Genomic DNA, 15,583 nt, shown 5'->3' with positions numbered 1-15,583 from the left:
AGTGTAAAACTTTCTTTACGAGTAGTTTTCGTAAAAAAAAATATTTAATGCGTAGTTTAATCACTTTTTACCTTTTTTATTATTTTATATACCATGTATAGGGAGAGAGAATTTTAAAATTTTATGACAAAATAATTACGTACGAAAGGTGATGTAAAAAAAAAACATTCAGCTCCTGTTGGTTAACGACCTATTAATGACTTTATAGATTAATTATTCTGCACATGCACAAAATATGACAAATAGAAAGGTTAAATTTAAATTTTGCGAACTTCTTAAGAATTTTGACAAACATATTTGATATATATAATATTTAACTCACATCTTCTTTTTTACTTTTCCTCAGTCGTTGTATTGTCGTAACACCTAAAAACTGCTAGATGTTCAAATTATCGAAGAGACAAAGGAACCTAAAAGAAAATTATGTTGTAGACACTTCGTACTGAAGAAGCGAACGATGTGTGCCAGTCTTTCGCGATCGTTCCTGCCTTTATCTACAATCGCGACGACATTGAAAGCCATGGAGACACGTGTGCGCACGTGCACAACGCAACCCTCAGTCCTTTAGATGATGAACAGATATGAGATTATTATTGGACACCGCGGCGTACATAAGGAACGATGCAAAACTCGAACCACGGTATGCTGTGTATATTTTCGCGTGACTACCCAACGTCCAACGCTCCTAATTACCGCGCTCTCCGATGAAAGCAATGCCACATTTTTAATTATAATTTTATCGTAACAACGGCTCGTACTTTAAAACTATGTTTTTTTTTAAATCATTGCAGATTAAAATAGTGAAGCAACGCCTTTCATCGTGGAAAATAACGGTATTAAACTATCTTTGCATTTAATCGAAATAGCAGCGTTATAAATGAAAAACATTATTTGTGGTAATAATAATTATACACGTTACAACGTTAATCTGATCACGCATTTTCTGATCGTCCTAAGTAAATCGTAGAATTACGTCGCTGTCGTTATTATCGCGATACACAAATCAAAGCTACCGAACAACATTGTTAACGGTATAAAAGTTTTTCTTCTTTCATCTGTTGCAATTTTGCACATTTGTCACATTTTATATGTATGATACTAAAACGTGGGGGTTTGACATTCGAGATTTCGGTGTACCCAACCATTCGATTGTCTCCGCTCGTTACAATGTGCGGTGTCGCAACAGCTTGCGGCAAACGCAAAGTTTACCGTATGCCGACAGTCACGAGGCACCCGAATATGCAATCGCGACTCACAAATGTTCACCGTGGCGCGGTGGTGCGCTTATTCATGGCGGGCTAAAAAATTCATGGAAGTATCAAAGTTTAAGTATCTGACAAAGATCTCGACTACGGGCTGCGAGTCCGGCGCTGAAATATCCACGCTGTTTCGCGGACGCGCGTAAAATAGAAGGCGGTATGCACGCCTCACGATACAAAAGTCGTAAAGCCTGTGCATAAATGTTGATTTATGCGACGGAAAGAAAAGAGAGTATCCGGTTTTTCGTTTCTCGATGACACACCCGACAAGATTGCCTCCATCATTTGCATGCGATCTTTCGTTATTCGTTGCGCATTGCTGTTGTAAAATGTGTTTAACATATTCATTATTAACGTGTACCAAAGAATTACACAAACTCGTAAACTTTGAAGAGGATAACATATTTTATTCAACAATATTGAGCGTATCCACACAGTACGCAATCGTATAGTTTTAGAGATATTTTTAACGGCAAAACAATGAATTTAACTTTAATGGAATTCATGTATTCTTAATATTTCGTGATGACTTATTTTTCTATTCGGGAAAGACACAATAAATAAAATTAAATTGCAAGATTTTTTGTGTCTGTTTACAAATTTAAAGTAAAATATATTGAAAAATCTATAAATCTTGTGCTTTTTTTTGAGTCCAGAAAAATGCATTTAAAAAGTATGCGCTACTGACTGACGAGCAGAACTTCTATCGATATTTCATATAAAAATGTCAAGATTGAACTTAAACTTCCTACTCCAAGGAGATTTAAACATCCCTCCGTATCGTTCGTTTCGCTTTTAACTGCCTGCATAGTTTAGGCCGAATTGCGTAGCATAAAGTTATCCAGTTGAGTGGAGTCAATCGCGAGTTTTGTAAGCCCTTTGTCCCTCGCCTTTACCCTTATTCCCGTTCAAACATCTACCCTCTTAGATTCCGCTGAGACCTACTGCCTGCCTGTCCAGAGAGCCGTGTCGGAGTCCGACACGGAAGAGCGGAGATCAGCAGCTGCGTATCGTGCTCGCGGCGCGCCATGCTGGTCTTGATGGATGTTCTCGCGTGCCCCCGTACACGTTAAGCGCATGTATGCGGGGTGCGTGGAACCCCTTGCGTCGTTCCATTGCGTAAACCCCGGGAGCCCCGGTATCTCCTCGGGAACGGATTCCGCCGTTGAATGAGCTCGATTCTTGGGGAACAGCTTGCCATTTCTTCCCTGCATTCTCCTAATCGTCCCTTTCTGTTTGCGCCATTTCTTCCATTCGTTTTACAATTAATCTTTCAATACCTTTTCTGAAATCTTTACAATACAATGCATTAAAGTTGTAAAATAAGATTTTACTACGTCGGTTTATACGCATACACTTATTTTTTTTTATAAATTATTGATTATCGATTAAAATGGTTGCTTATGCTTATTTTTGCTAAAATCAACGTTTTAAAAAAAAAATCATAATAGTCTTTATAATAAGTCAGATTCTTTGTACACCTGTTTGAGAATACAATGTACAAAAGATATATATACATCGATCTTCTTCTGTACTGTCTTATTTTCAGGAATCACAAAGAGAAGCTAGTTTCTCTCGATTTCAGGGACGCGACGTCTTCTTTACATCTTTGTTCCTGCCTTTTATCTCGATGACATAGTCGAGAGGGATCCAATCGAACCGGTCTTTCTCGTAATAGGACGGGGCTAATGATGACTGGGACAGGGGAGACGAAATAAAACGTCAAACGCGATGCTTCCTTATTGGGGTGCTTTGAAAATCGATCGTAAGGTATTCATTAGTCGCCGTCGTAAAAATATCCGGCGTACGTCATAAAATTCGAATGCCGGCTAGATGCTCGCAACAGGAAAATACCTGATGACTCTTTGCTTACTGCTTAGCTGCATAATTTCACACGTTTCTTGATCAAACAATCCTCCCTTTTTTGAATAGGCAAAAATTAATTATAAAAATAATCATTGCTAGACGTACGAAAAACATTTTTATTTCATTGTCAACAATGGAAGAATTTAAGTGACTTCTCGGGATTTTAGCTATGACTACGACTCTGGGGAGTATTTAACTTTCAACGTCTTACGACACCTAATTATAACTTCCTAAATAATTCAGATAGAAGTATTTGCATGAGATCTACAGAACCTATAATTGTCTTTCATCTTAGAACAATATCGAGCTCTCATTGAGGGGAAGACGTTTAATTATTTTTATGTAAATGCCGCAGGCGACGGCGTTCGGGGATTACTGATGCAATTTCGTGGGACGAGCAACGTCGCCAATCTACAGGGTTTTGGGGATACATCCTTGCATAATGTCCCGAATATGCGCGCCTTCTATCGCCATGGGGTCTATACAAGAACCTCGGGGCGGCTTTCCCCTCGATTAGATTCCGGCTGATCGATGACATCAATGACGAAAAGCAGATGCGTCTCTGCAACTATTATACTATGAAAAATTTCTGTCTTCTCGTTGATCAACGATGTTTGAATTTTCTACTAAAGAATTAATTGCCTGAAGACGAATATAGATATTGTCTATTTGAAATCACGTCTATAAATAATTTTATGAAGAAAAAAAAATGTTACATACGAGACAGTGTCCTAAAGTTTCTCACGATCGACGCGATTGCACATCAAACTGCGAGAAATGCGATTCACGTGGGGCGCACCATTGCCCGTAAGGGAGAATAATCCACAGGGTGCATGACTTTTATTGCAACTTTCGATACTCAGGAGTTTTACGTCCCGCTGTTCTTCCGTCGATGAGTAATCCGCGTAGTGGCACAATTTTATTGGACTCTGGACATGATGTATATACCTCATGGAACGCTGAGAATAACATTGGTCTATTCCACATTTATACAGCGAAATCGAACGTGGGGTGATGCTTTTTGGAAGCGGGATTTCCAACTGTCTCCCAGCGGACAATTGTTCAAGCAACATACTTGCTACTCTGCAATGTGAAAGTTATCTATACAGATACCTCTAAATTTATTTCTAAATACAGATAAAATTCTTTTCAGTTGTGATCAAACTGGCAAGTTTTATTAGCTAAATAAATTACATTTTGATTTTAACTTTAGATTCCTTTCAAGTATATATAACGTACTTAAAAGAGAAAAATAGTCTCTAAACTTGTAGTTCCTAAATTCTTTTAAAGAATTTATTTTCTACAGTTGTGCCCTTTTTGAGCCAAATACGAGAATAATATGAAATCAAGCGAATGTTGTATTCTATTTCTCTAAAACAGTTTACGTAGTTGCGCATTCACGATCCCATTTGGGCTCACAAAGATATTACGAAAATCTATATTTCCAAATATAAAGCGAATAGGAAAAAGGAAATTGACTAAACGGCCGTAGGCGGGGATAAAGTTTGTTGCTTTTGGTCGTCTTGATGGCCAACTTCATTCTGTCAAGTCTCGCGGGTCAGACGCTCCACGTCCCACGACACTCTTTCCCGTCACCGTTTCTGTTTCTCACGTGTACAAACGCGCGACATTTCGTGGTTCCGTTTCGAGCTTCTCTACGAACGGCTAACGGAAGATAAACAGGCTGCAGTTTATTGCACTCGTCGCCGGTCAATCGCCTTTGCCTCGGATATCTTGCGGGGGTCGTTTTATTTACTCCACGTGTGCGCGCCGCGCGCCGCATTCGATATCGCTCGCATCGACGAAACTAAGATTAAATCGGATCGCTGGTATATCCGTGATGCAACAACAAACCGTTAACCCCGCTCACCGCCGGTTATCGAGACGGCGATGCATCAAGGTACACGAACAAGAGAGCGGGATGATCTATCTTACCGCTCGCGATAGGCACGCTCCATCGATGTAAAGGAAGATTATCAGAAACAGGTCGCGGATGTTTCCGTCCGTCGATACGATAAGTAATGGATTATGTTGGATTATTCCATTATCACGGACGATTTTCCCCTTTTCGAGGCGTCGCTCGCGCAATCCGAATTATGAAGCACTTGCAAAATAAATGACACGACCGGAAACGTGTTGTTTTAGGGGGCACGCGGGGAAAAATGAAGGGAAACACGAGCGGAAAACGCGCGGTTGTTTTCCTAACAGTATCTCAAACAGCGTCTTTGTCTCTCCTGATTCGATCAGTTGGTGTTAATTTGAGACACGAATAGCTAGCATTGTGCCCATTCAGATCGTAGTGTAATCGTTTCACAGATGCACGAACACGACACTGTCTGTCTCTCCGTGGTACAAGGCCATTTCGAATATTCCCCCAACGAGCCGTCGCAGATTGAAATCGCTCTCGCGTGCGATACCTGCTAATTAAATGCGGACGGTCGACGGTTTTGCATAAAGTGGCGTATCTTTGGGACAACGTGCGCGATTATTATGTGGCAGTCGATGGGAAAACATTTTTCTCGTATAGAGTCAGGTTGAAAGGAATAAAGAATGAGACATCATTTGCAATATTTTTAATTTAATTATTTTCTTCGAATTTTTTTCATGCAGTTGGCATTAATACAATAATGATACAATATTATATAAAAAAGCTTCACGTACGTTTTGAATCATTCAAAAAACTGATCTTGCAACAATTTTAACAAAAATTATATATGGTGTAAAAATTAGCTGAGATAAGGTAAATGATTAGCAAATAATGTAATATGTATATGCATTGCACTTGATTAATCTAACTGACAGAAGCAGAATTTACAAATTCTACACGTTTCAGCTAAAATTCTAACAAGTACAAAAATTAGCGGTACATTTTGATTTGGCAGACATCAAGAAATCTGTCAGGCTGTCAGCAAAGAATTTTTTTGAATGATAAATGCTCGTGCACGAAAAATCATATTGCGAGAGGAGTCAAGTAGAGGTCGAAATATATATGGTAGATGATACTGTTATGAGGTTACGAAGAAAGGATTATAAGTCTCAGCTGCGAGCCAATGTTTATGCGGCTGCTGAGTGCGGCGATCCGAGAAGCGGAGTTCATCTTGAACGTTCTTAAAACGTAAACCGAGTTGCTAGTCGTGTTACAGAGCATGCAGAACTGCACTTCAGTGCCTTTTGTTGTTAGTCTATTCGTAGAAATAAAAGTTCCGAGTACGTTCAGCACGTGTTGTTTATGTTAATAATGCAGCATCGCTCGAAAAGAAGTAAACCGACACGACGATAGGAGACGTTATCTCCGATTAGACATTATTTTCCAGACGGAACACCACGTCACGTTAAAATGAACATTTAAAGTAAATCACGAGTGATATTGAAATGTGACTTTTAATAATAATTTTGGAATTATATTACATGACGATTTTTCATTCCGCTTGGATTCGCAGAGGCCGAAACGTTTTCTCTAAAAAAAGTGAACACAATTATCATAATAATTATACTCAGTACCTGCCGTTTCTATTGGACAAAACTCGTCAATCCGGGTACGCAGATAATTGTTAAAAACCCGCTCTGTCACCCCCCTACCGTCATGCGCCAGCGAGATTCGAGAGCGAAGCTCGCCGAGGGCCTTTCTTTCAACCCGACGACAAAATCGGGACGCGTGAAAGGGCTTCCGGTTGCATTCAGGTGGAGACGAGGGTAAGGGAGGAAAGACGCAAGAAAGAGAGAATTAACGCGTGAATGGCATCGCTCACGGGCACGATCTCTTAAGGTCGCACACGCACGCGTTGCGTAGCGTATCTCCCTCCCTTGCCCTCCCTCCTCCTTCACTCCCAGCCGATTATGAATGCGGATTAACTTCATTCGCGGCCGTCCTATTCATCGCGTCACGAAAGCGGGGAAACAATGACGCGCCCCCCCCCCCCCCTCTTCCCTCCCATAACGCGTCTTCGTTCCACCCTCGTCGCGGATCTCATACTTCGGAAGGGAGGAACTCTCATCTGATTTATATCGAAAATTCATCCAAATAGGCGGACAGGCTATCATTCGCACATGCATCGGGCCGACCGTAAACTCACGGCTCTCACCGGGTTGATACGAACCGGTATTCATGTGCCATCAAATTGGAGTACGTCTCGGGTACGATGAGGGTGCGCGGCTGGGCGACAGGAATGCTCGCCTTTTTCAGAACGGATGCCTTCTGTATGTCCACAGACAATCGGGCGATGAGATATTTCTATAGTGCAAAGGGTCCTCTAAAATTCGCATTTTCTTTTATTTATAAAAGAGGCAAAGACAAGATTCGAAAGCGACGATATTGTCATTTATGGCTTCTTGTTAAAAATATCCATGTACTCCTTTGAAGAATACAGAATGCATTAAAAATAGAAATTTATTTTCCGGATATTTAAAATTATATAAGGTTGAAATAATATGTAATAGATTTTGTTCTAATATGAAAATTAATAAAATTATTAGATTATTTAATTTTAATGTAAGCAAATAATTTTATTAACAAACGTTGTATTATGCAACTTTAATTCCTTACTGTAAAATTGTTAAAACAAGGATGTTATACGCGTATTTGTAAAATATCGTGCGACATTATTAGCAATCTGTCGTATTTACGTTTTTATGAAGTGATGTGTTAATCTTTTTATTACAGGAATGAAAAAGCAGTCACCGAATAAATGCTCGTTGACGGTTTCCAGTATGAACATGTGTATGTATTTGCCACGAAAAGAGAAGAGACGACAGGTCGCATCATCGTCTCTTTTCGCACTTCATGAGAGCTTAAAAGAAGAAAAAGGAAGAATATGCAAAACTCGGCGCAGAGAGAAATATTTCGTGCCTCGCGCTGATAAATCGCAAACGTGCAAGGTCAACTGAAAAATTATTTCGATGTATTCAGATCAGTTTGCAAATCGGTGAAGCGAAAATCGTACGGTAATTTTTTCCAACTTAAAATTCGCGTATAAAATTTTGGGGAAATTTAGTGCTAAAAGAATTCGCAAGAGAATTGCAATAATTAAATCAGATCAGATAATTTTAAGAAAAATTTGTATACATCATGCTAATGTAATGTTTATTCGTACAATGCGAATTTCATAAATGACTTTAATTTTGCTTTTGTTCATGAATATTTAAACATTCTATTACAGAATTCATGTAGTGTAATGCTGTCACTAAAAGAAAATTTATTTTCCAAGTTTTTCCTTCTGGAAAAGCGAAATGATGATGTCGGCATAGCTTTGATCTCGTCGCCTTTGATGCTGCGTATACCGCGTATTGGTTTCGCGTCGTCGTCGTCGTTGTCGCCGCCGTTCTTAAGGAATTATAAGAAAAAGAAAGGAGGCGAGACAGAGGATAATTATCGTTGTTATAACGGTCATGATAATGACACGTCGTCTGTTTCTTTCAAGGATATCGAGTTTTCATTGCACTGCGTGATTTCCAAGTCGGTAATTGATGGTTTTATGTAGTTCAATCCTGCCGTCAGCTACGTACGACTCACGCATCTTCTTTTGACGTGCGAATCGTTCGCGGAATATGGCAATTGCAATTGTAAAGAATTTATCAATTTGTTTTGCGTATAAATTAAAGCTGTGGGCTGTGTTCGATTAACCTAACGATATTTAATAAGTAATATACAGTCTGGCTAGAATATATTTAAAAATTTGATCTCTTTTAACGTTTTGAAGAAATAATACTTTAATTAAATTAAGGTGGTATATAAAAGTTAATATATATGTATATCGTTACCATCTTTTAACTTAACTTGACTAATTTAATTTAATTTAATTTCAATTTAATTAATTTTAAACGAGTTAATTTTTCATTACAACTAGTTTTTTAATTACATAGATTTTTACTTATTAACTGTTTTTATGTTAAAAATTTACTAAAAAATAAAAGAAAGAAATAACATCTGTACATATTCTATCTAAAAAAATATATGTAAAGTCGACTGCTCGCATCTCGAAATTTTTTGTTGTCGCTTTTCCTCGATTGGTTTTCTCGCTGTGCTTACTTCGCGTTACGAGAGTAACTGTCATTGCGATTAAATTTTGACAGCCGTCAGATTTGTATAGATGGTTATCTATACAATTATCGTTGTAGTTTACTTTCAAAAAATAAAAAATAAAAAGTTAAATAGCGCAAAGCACGCGTCTGTAGTGTTTAGTACATATAAAAGCAATATGTCTTTATTATTTCATATAAACATTATCTATGCATAAAATATTTAATTGTTTTGTTATTTAAAGTAATCTAATTTTTTTTTAAAATGACTTTCTAATGTAATACAAATAATGCTTTTCAAAATCAACTTTAATATGACTTAAGCTAATTTAATCTTGATGCAACTTTTAACTGAGTTTTCTGTTCATACAACTTTTAATGCAACTAAATTAATTTTATAAGTTTTTAACTTTAACGTAATTTTGTTAGAAGTAAACTTACACAACTAGAATGCCACGAAAAAGTAATAGAACGTAAGAACTTGATTTTATATCGAAAAAAAAAAGAAAATGAATATTAGTAGTTCTCTATTCCTCTCGTATAAAAAAAGTCAGTTTACATTTGATTTTTTAATTGCACAGCTATATGTTACATAAAAATTGATTCTGACTTTTATGACTTTTAATTTACTTCTAAAGTATATTTCTATGATTCTTTTCTAGGGAAATAGATTTCGTATTGTTACAATTCTTTTATAAACATTGAAAATATTTATTTATCGAATGACAGCAATGTAGAGAGTTATATATAATTTTATTTTACATTTTTGATTTATGCTATTTCTTTTTGCTTATAAAAATACTACACGATAAACTGTTTGTCTTAATTATATTAAAACAATTAAAGCATTTTATTTAAACAAATATGTATATATGACATGTATAGTAAGTACATACTTACGTATATAATATATATATATGTATATATATATATATATATATACATATATAATAAATTAATTAAAAAATCAGTTAAAACTTTTATTTAAACCTGATATATAATAAAAATCTGATATATTATTTACTGTAACCTTTCAATTTTTAGGATTATAATATTTTTATTATTAATACTAAAATTAGAAATATTAATAATTTTAAAAATTAATTAATTTTTTAAATATTGTTTTCTGTATTATCCAATATTTAAAATATTTATAATAGTTTACATGTTTACATAGTTTATTTTGTCTGTATAAAAATTTTGTGTAAACTAAACTTATATACAGACAACATAAACTACTATATGTAAAAAAAGTAGAAAATCAACATAGTTTAATGTTTATCGACTAATGATACAGTGTAGTTGCGACATTACTCTGAAAGAGATCGCTATCGTACAGTGAGCTTTCGCATTTACAGAGAGTGATGTTATTGTTAGTAGATACGATATTATGTATACGTAAATATATAATATTATACATATATTATAAGTATATCTCTAACAATATTTACAAAACGATAAATTTTATTTGTCTGAATAATAGAAAAATAGTTTTACATTAAATATTTTTTACTTATTTAATATTTAATATTTATTATAGTTTAATATTTATTTAATAACTTAATTTAAATGTAATTTAATTTTCTTAATAAATAAAACATTGTAGAAATATTAAAATGTACCTATTGAATATGAAAAAAATGTATACGTTATGTATACCTAAATACATAATATTATACATATATTATAAATATATCTCTAACAATATTTACAAAACGATAAATTTTATTTGTCTGAATAATAAAAAAATAGTTTTACATTAAATATTTTTTACTTATTTAATATTTAATATTTATTATTATAGCTTAATATTTATTTAATAACTTAATTTAAATGTAATTTAATTTTCTTAATAAATAAAACATTGTAGAAATATAAAAATGTACCTATTGAATATGAGAAAAATGATATAATCACGCGTAAGGTTGTTGAAACATTAGAATAATATTTCATTAACCTTCCAACAATATTATAATGAAAAGTTATTAAGGTTAGTGGGATATGCCAATAATATACTCACAAGGGAACCTCGCAAACTCGAAAATTCAGATTTTAATGAAACTTGGCATAAATGTAGAGGGGGTGATGAATACATAAATTTAGAAATTTTTAGTTGATGCCCAAAAACGGTTTGAAGGGGTGAAAACACCTTTCAAAGTTGAGATCATTTTTGCGGTTTTTTGATATATGTCGTAAATTAAATAAAATATAAAAAAATGTTTCCTATGAGAGTTTTACAGTATAAATACCTTTATTTAACTATGCTATTTATTTAAAAAAAAATATTTTTTATAATTTTTTTTTTTTATGAATAGCGTAGTTACAGAAATTTTTTAGGCTAAATGATGTAGGGACTGATATAGTTCCATTCGGTCTCATTACTATTTTAGTACGACCACTACTACTATTTCTTTATACTATTAAAAAAAAAAAGAAATCATTGTTAACGAGAAATATCAATCATTTAGACGATGAAATTGATAAAGTTTCCAAACATGTTTTAATCAATTGCGCAAATAATATTAAAATGGTGGAATTGAAACATTCAAAAGTTTTATCAGTTTTGATTTTAAAAATGATTGTTATTCTCATTAACAATCAACCAAATTTTTCCTTTTACGAGATAAGTCAATAATAATAGCAATTAATCTATGTTTTAAATAGATCAGTTTTTAACAAGACATTTTTTTATAAAGAAAGATTTTGAAATACTCTTGAAATAAATGCAACAAGACTTATAAAACTTATTTAATTACAATTGTGTCTATTGTTGTTTGTGTGTCTGTCAATTTTCAAAGTATATTTGGGGTTTCGTCGTTAAAAATATCCTGCTTACAGAAGAATTTTGCTAGGAACGATGTCGATTTTACGATGTGTTAACTGACAATGAACACGTGCCTCGTAATTTTACCAAGTATATTGCCCGCCACGGGATAAACAAAATTTCGTAGTCATTATTCGCAAGTTTAACTAACTAACAAATAGTCTAACGTTCATGAAAAATATTATTACGTCATTTTATGAGCAACTTTTTGAGAGATTCGACTTTTTACGATTTGTTGTCTTCTTTTTTCTTTGTTTTATTACCATTTAACTGTAACTAGCTTATTTGAATATGCAAATTTTATTGCGGTAGTTGCCATTTTTTAAGTAAATTTGGAATTACCATAGAAAATTTTTTGGCATATATTTAATAATGTCCAAATTCTGTTAATCACATTTTCACACGTATAATAAAGAATGGTCGGTTTGGTTATTTAAAATAACAAAACAAATTTAATTGGTCGATAGTGCAACTTTTTTGTCTTTTGCTCTGGTTTATTCCGAGCGCGTATTCTGAAATAATATCAAATAATTTCAAAAGTATCTTAATATTCCGGCGAATATTACTGTGTAATTTAGCATCTCACGTTTTTACATTTATATTTGAGTTTCAAGTTTAATGTCCTTGGTTAAGTACAGTTGCATAGTGAGCCGAGATACGTGTCTGTTTTCGGCAAGTAAACGCTTTATCCTCTAATGCTTATCAGATAGGGAGAGATTATTTCTCGCCCCCGCAGTTTACGGTCCAGCAGATAACCGTCTATGGGATAACTCAGTTGCACGTACTTTAGTGAGCGAGGTATAATCCTGGCGAACCAATTTCCACAGGTTTCTTTTCTTTTAATAGCACTCTTCGCAAAAAATAAATAATTTATATAAAATCCGGTTGGATCGTTGACATTACGTTTTTAATTCGTTTTAAAACGTTGTCGGTTGTCGAGAGCGCTCGTTTCAAAAAGAAGATAAGCCGTGCAATTAAAAGTTTTCTACTTGCGATTGTATACCACTTATCTGTGAAGAACAAACATCCGCAATAGAATTTGTTTTTTATGTGGTTGTGAGATATATAATAAATCTATTATTTATTGTAGCGTACAAAAGAAGTTATGTGTATAATATTTTAAGATAAAAATTTTGATAACTTTCGATGAAATGTGAAATTCTTATATTACTAAAGAATATTGCGAGATTTGTTTGCTCTATGTTATATTTTTTTCAAATATAAGTCAATAGAAACCTAAATGCTGTAAGATTCGTATAAATAGAAAACTTATTAGATTGTTTGATATTTTTAATATCTTTAACTATATCGCATAAAATATTTAATAGTCACGTAAAATTTGAATCTTTTTTAAATAATTCTTCGCAAACTGTCACGAAATATATTATGTAGCTACGACAATCTAATTTTTAACATTGAATATATCTTGTCAATTAAATTTATATAATTAAAATCTTGTCAAAGAAAAACTTATCTAATATTTAAAAAATATTTGAAATTTAAATTTAAGTTTAATTAATAAAATTTTTATAATTTTAATCGTATATAATTTTAAAGCGGTTTCTATTTTGTTTTTTTTTTACGTCTCTTATATATAAAGATAAATAAATGAAGAAAGGAAGATTGTCCGTAAGTTGTAGAATAAAGATTAAATGTAGGCAAATTAAATGATACAAGAAAGCGTATCATGTTGTGTCTATTGCACTTTGCGTGCTGCAGATAAGTGGATGATCGATGTGGAAAACGAGGTATGTGAAAATTACAGTTACAAAGTTCGTAAGTAGTTGGCAGCATCAAGTTAAAATTACGCGGTATGTGGAAATTACACCTTGGAAGTTTGAGGGTTTCGTGAAGTTCAATCTGGCAGCAATTACATGAGCTACTTGAGCCGCGAGTTCGAAATTCTGCAAAATTGCTTGATCGTGACGTTAATAGCGTCGTCTCATAGTTGGTCATTTATATTTTCCCCTGTGAAGAATTATCAAAGAATAATATAATCGAGGATGATATAATCTCCTTCCTCAAGATATAATCTCCTTCCGCCGCGAAACTGCGCGATCAATCACGTAGACATACACATAGAGAAACTTACAATTTTATTGTCAGCCGAATCTCACGCGAACTCTATGTCCACCGTGAGTCACATCGGAAGTACGAATCACGTTCGCCACGTAGATTTACCTCTAGTTTCCGCTGGGTCGAATATTCCATTTATCTTGATTTCGCCGGGAGCAATCGGTAGACTGAATTGAGTTTTAATAAAAATTTATTCTTTAATTAGGCACGGCAAATTGAACCTACCAATTTTAATCTGAATTCCCAACAATTCCGATCATTTTGCAAGTACATATGCATTATGAATTGCCGCGTTTTCACGCATTCGTAATCTCCAAAATCGAACAAAAACAGAATTGGGTCAATTGTGAGCTTTTGTTATAAGGCCATATATATGCTCTCTTTTCCCTGTCATATATTGTGGTAAACTTCAAATTACGAAAAATCAATAATTTAACACACATAAAAATACAACGAGGGGATTTACATGTGTATCACTTGTTTGTTATTATTCTTGTCTCAATGATTCTCGCCTCCGTTAATGAAGTCAAACCAAAATTTATTGAAATTTCATGTTTGAATAGAAATATATCAATTTACACAGTTATCTCAATTAATTAGCGCTGGTAGTAAGGGTCGTTAAAATCGGGCATTGTGATGCGCGCGTTCTGGCATTCTATCGCGTATAAAGTGCTACTAACATAATGCACCGGGAGAACTATTTTCCCTCGGTAAATGACCCCATTCGATTGAAAACCGGAATGGACGTGAGCGGAATCGATTGCGCCTTGATTAGTCCTATTACGGCGGGATCGGTATGCTCCGGTGCGGATCGTGTTTTATGCGCGCGGTTAAGGGTACTCGTGCGATCAACTTTTGCCTGCTGTAAAAAAAAAAAAGAAATAGTAAAAAACGTAGAAAATTGCTGACGCAATATGTAGCGTGACACAATATGTAGCGTATAATGATCAAGATAAATTGACCGGGTAATCGGCAAGCTATGGATATATCAAAGAATTTGGGAAATATCCGATATAAGAGAATAGAATGTGGAAGTTCTACGTTGAAAAAGTATCAGCAGTCAATATCACTTAACTGTTTTGTTGAAATTTGAATTTAAGCGAGTTTGAATAATTTTATATTTGTTGATGCACAAATACATTTAAAGCAAACAAAATGCACAATACAAAAAAAAAACATCTTTGAATTTTTAAAGCAACAAACCGTAACATTAAAGGAAAAGTTGAATTCTGCAAATTCTTTTAAAATATACGTGGTCTACATTTCTGCATACAAATTCGATTTGCTTCTCTCTCGACACACGAGGGCGGTTGGAAATAGTTCTGCGAACGTGAATACGCAGATAAGTTAGAAGAAAAATTATTTGTATGGCTTTGTTGCGTCATCCTTTACAGTGTCACTGGTTGAATTTTATTTATGGTAAGTATATCTCAAGAATATTATTTTACATATTGATTAATATTAGTTTTATTTGTGTCTGTAACGCCCGCTCCAAAAAAAGTGTACCGCGCCTCAGATTCGGCTCCGTTCTTCCTCGTATTTT

This window comes from Monomorium pharaonis, chromosome 2 (assembly GCF_013373865.1).
Source record: "Monomorium pharaonis isolate MP-MQ-018 chromosome 2, ASM1337386v2, whole genome shotgun sequence".
Taxonomy (NCBI): domain Eukaryota; kingdom Metazoa; phylum Arthropoda; class Insecta; order Hymenoptera; family Formicidae; genus Monomorium; species Monomorium pharaonis.
This window is presented reverse-complemented; position numbering follows the sequence as displayed.